The sequence below is a fragment of the Toxorhynchites rutilus genome, chromosome 2, assembly GCF_029784135.1.
Source record: "Toxorhynchites rutilus septentrionalis strain SRP chromosome 2, ASM2978413v1, whole genome shotgun sequence".
Taxonomy (NCBI): domain Eukaryota; kingdom Metazoa; phylum Arthropoda; class Insecta; order Diptera; family Culicidae; genus Toxorhynchites; species Toxorhynchites rutilus.
In genome coordinates, this window is record NC_073745.1 from 246,241,087 (window position 1) to 246,246,219 (window position 5,133).

The window sequence follows — 5,133 nt, forward strand, 5'->3', positions numbered from 1 at the left end:
AAAGTGTATCGAATAGTAGTCCTAAACTTTAAAACATCAAAATAAAACTGAAAACGCTCATAAAGTGTTTAAAACAAAGAATTTTATTGAAGAATATTCGGTTTACATAGCAATGAAATGAAAAAATCAAGCTTATTGTTGATTTCTAAAAAATGATCGAACCTTTGATTTAAATCCACTCATCAAATTCTGCACAGTAGTCTTCGTGCCATTTCTGAACGCTGCAGACCAATTCTTCTTGAACTCTGACATACCGTTCTGAATCATATTTCAGACTGCTTCATATTTCGGACACTCTTTATAAACAACTTGAAATGCTTAATGTCCCGATGATATAACTATAATATTAATATAACAATTGATTTTTTAGAGTAGCCCCTTAGTTATATCATCAGATATTTAAGCATTTCAAGTTAATTTTAAAGAGTGTCCGAAATATGATTCAGAACGGTATTTTATTTCACTCTACTAATGGTACACTCTCTCCAATCATTCTGGATTCATTCAAAGATTCATTCTGGAATCTTTGACGCATTTTCCATCATCCATGAGAATGCACAGGTCGGGATTGTTCTAAATACGCTCATATAGCTTTCGAGTTCGTGTTTTAGCACAATCTTGCTGCTCCGGTGTTTGTTTGGCCACATTTTGTTTTTTATAGGTCTCTAGATGATGGTTCTGTTAATCCGCTGAATCATCCCAACACTGGTTTTGAACTTCTTGGCCGAATCATGAATATATGCAGACCTGTATATAACTTACACCTTTTCGGTCCAATGCGGGATAACTTGGTCCGGGTTTTCGTCCACTTCTGCTGAGATTCCTGAAAGAACACTCATTACCAACTTTGCGACGAATCATTTAACACTTTCTAGACAAACTTTGAATTTGTTTGCTATTTTGTGGTATGTAACACCCTTTTCGGTGCACCAATTGTGCACAATTTTCTTTTTAGTTTCCAAATCAATCCGCGACATTTCGAAAACAACCTTATGATCGCGACTAAATGACAAATTTCGATTTTTGACATGTAAACAAAGCGTGCTCTGATTACACGAAAAAAAAAGTTCACCCATTTGTGTGTAAGTGACAGTGACAGTCATAACTGTCACTATTCTCTAAACAAAAACTGTCTCCGACAAAGTTGTTAAAATTATTGAACGCTCATTTTCATGTTGCAAACATAAGGGTGATCAAAATTTTTGGGGAAAGTAAAAAATCTAACTTTCTTATCATTGTAAATAGAGGTAAACATAGTTCGACAATGTTGCTCCAGTTATTATCAAGAACTTTGTAGAACTTTTTTTTGTATCTTTCAATTCAACCGATTTAGTTATTTTGCTCTAACTTATAAAAACATTATAAAATTATAAAAACAGTTCTTTTGCTATAACTTTCATATTTGAAATTCGACAAATAGTCTTCGGATCACTTTTAGAGTTTAGCAAAACAAAAATTTTGTGATGCAGAATTTGTCATTATGTCTTAGATCTTTTAGATAATGACAAATTCTGCATCTCAAATTTTTTTGTTTTGCTAAACTCTAAAAGTCATCCCAAGACTATTTGTCGAATTTCAAATATGAAAGTTATAGCAAAAAAACTGTTCTTATAATGACTCAAAGATTTTGATATTTTTTCCCCAAACATACTCACATTTCATTATTTTGTCGTTCTTTCTAGGGCAAACATAAAAAATTTTATTAAGTTTCAAAAATATGTTATTTTTTGTATTTGAGTAAACTAAATTCAGAAATTTTTGGGTACAAAAAACATCAATAACATCGAATAGGGTAATGAAATTGATATGTTCTGTATTGCAAAATCTTGGTGAGATCTAAAAGTCATTTGAAGGCTGTTTGGTGTAGAACTTGAAATATAAAAGTTAAAGAAAAAAACAGGTTTATTTCATAGTCACCCTGATGTAAGTTAAAAAAAAGTAGAAAGGTACGAGCCTAGAGGCACAAACGGAAACTTGACGTAGGACTTTGAGGATAAATGCGTTTGAATTGAGTTTTTGTAACTTTTCAGAAATCCGTGAAATTCACTCATCCGCCACTCCAAATGGTGGCCTTAGAAAACCTTTTGTTATATGAACTCAGCTGAACTTCAAACGGATCAAAGAGAAATTCGATAAAAACAAAAATTTTAACACTATCAACGTACTCGAATTGAAAATTTACAGCTTTGTCGAGAATGAAATTAGATTGCTATGAAGAAACCAATTCTAATGTTTGATTTAAAATTGAGGAAGCATTAACAAAATAAGCCTCGCTATACATGCATTTTGCTTGTGAATAACAATATTGTTTTTTTTTTAGGTTTCCCCAAACATTATATTCATCCGTTCCGTCCAACATAATCTGCTTCGATTTTTGTATTTAATTCAGCTGCACTTTATTCGTTCCCAAACAGTTCGCTCGCAATCAGTTCGTTCGGAATCAGTTCGTATAGCGAACTACCGTTTTTCGAAATAAGAACCGTTTGTTCAATCTTTTAGGCGAACTAGTTCTATTGTTAGCAAACGGTTTGTCCATCTCTACTGGATGGAGTCTAACGCCCAAATTGTATACGAATATGTTGTTTGCTACTCTTCCCCAAAGCACAAGCAGCGAGTGAAGTTCACAAAACATACCTACCTTATTCGGTAGATTGTTCACTTGTTTTGCTATCTTCACTGTTTGTGTTATAATCAAACAAACAGCTGAATAAATTTCATATGTAATGGTATATAGTAAAATATATATATCGCAATAACGATTTTGCGTAATATGCATTTGAAATCCCTTAATTTTTCGTTACATTTTTCGTAGTGATCCCCCCATATAGAAATCAAAGACGTAGTCCTACGTAAAAAAGCGCCAAATCGGTTATATTAAAAGATAGAAAGAAACTCCTCTTACACGACATCTGACCCAAAGAGAACAAGATAAATCAGCTTTATTCCCGTTTCCACTTCACGGTAAAAACGAAATGAACGGCACGCCATTGAACTACGTTTTACGAATTAGTGAAGCGTCCAAAATAACTATGGGTTTTCAGGCAGAACGAACACCTTTCAAATGGAAATTATGAATGAAAATTACCTTCTCCGTATCAAAATAGTGTTCAATGTGAATGGGAAACTTTGTTTTCTTCATGTGGTAAAATAATCGCTCACAAAAATTGTATCTGAAGAAAATTTCATATTATAATGATAAGTTGTAGTGGGAAACTACTTCCGTATCCAGATGTCAACACCGTACCGTTGTCATCACGGATAAACTTTATTTCGTTTCCACCGTGAAGTGGAAGCGGGAATAAAGCCGAAATATCTAAAGCCTGTCCATGTTCAATTTCGGACACCAAGATGATGCCAGTGAAACAAAAATTCACGTAATATAACAGAACCGATTGTTTATTTCAGTAAAATAGACTTATATCTAAAACAAGGAAAGCTTACTTCGATGTTAATTACGTTGTCTGTAAAATTCACGAACTTTCTTGGGAACATCTGCCATTAGGTTCCGTACAGTATCCTCAGATATGCGGGGCTTTTCCATCTCTTCTTGAAATCATTAATGCCATTCACTTTCTTCTTAGTTTCGAAAAGTTTTCGCTTAATCAGAGCCCAGTACCATTCCAGCATGGATTTTGTGTAGTGACAAGAGGCAAAATTTGGCCAAAACAACGCTGGAGAGTCGTGGCTTCTTATGAATGGTAGCAACCGCTTCTGGAAGCATTCCTTCTCGTAGACATCTTTTTTGATAGTGCCGGTAGAGACGAAAGATTTGTATTTTCGGTCACAAATGCATATGGCCTGCCAAACCAAGTACTTTTTGGAGAATTTAGACTGCTTCTTGGTCCGGAAACACTCGGCTACGGCATTCCTTCGCATTGCAGTATAAAAAGCGAGACCCGGAAGCTGTTTGAAGTCTTCGAGAACATAAGTTTCATCGTCCATTATGGTGCATGAAAATTTTGCAAAAACTGGGGCACCTTAGCACGGTTTTTTGCAGTGAAATTCTGCTTATCATCACGATTGGGCACCTTTTTCACTTTGTACGCCTTCAGTCCATGTCTCTGCTTCACTTTTTGTACATATGATTTTGATTTTCAAACCTTGCGAGCTACATTTTTAACTGAAATGTTGGGATGTTTCTCAACATCCCACATCGCGTACCGACAGTCTTAGATTTTGCTGCCGTTCGCGCAAAATGCGTTTGCGTCCACTTGATTCGACGCCATTTTACCAAACTGAAGAAGAATGTAAACATGTTGGACATCGATATAAAGAGGAAAGTTTCAGCTGTCATGTAAGTGAAATATTTCATTGATTAGTGAAATATTTCATAAACTACACTGAAAGTAAAGTGTCCGAAATTTAACGTGGACAGGCTTTATATGCTCAGTGGAATTAAATTAAAGAATGTATTCTTCAATGTGGGTTTTCTAGTGGAAGCATTTGCTATAACTTCGCGGAGCACAAATTTCTCGCGGAGCACCATTTGAAAATACCTGGTCTAGAGAATAACGATCTTCGACAAGGTTGTTTATACCTAGCGCTTCCTATCTGTGTTGCGTTAGGGTGCCTATAAAACAAGATTTTTTACTTTAACTTTTACATTTCAAACTGGGTGGCGATCTGGCGTAGTGGTAATATCCGTACCTCGTATGGTAAAGGTCACGAACTCAATTCTCACTTCCAACATTCTTCCGAAATGGAAGTAAAGTGACGAGCTAGCTAAAAATGTTGAAAGTCCCTGTAATACAGAAAGAAAAAAAACATTTCAAACTATACAACAAAACTGTCTTCGGACGACTTTTAGAGCTTACCAAGACAAATATCTTGCATTGCAAAACTTATCTATGCCGAGAAGTAATATGAGAACCACCGCTTACGAAAATATGCAAAAGTCGTTACTCGGTGTCTCCAGGGATCATCTCACTTAGGAGTTGACGCTTTTATCTTGTATTGGGAGATTTCCCGGGATCCACGACGACCAGTATAGCATCATTCCTGGGACCACCTTTCCTCGATAAGTTTGGACAACCATGCCTTCAAGTCATCACCTGGATTTAGATTCAGAAAGAGTATCCACGGATCTTTCCGAGTTTATCGCTGTTATCACACTTCAGCATGGGATAGTTCGTC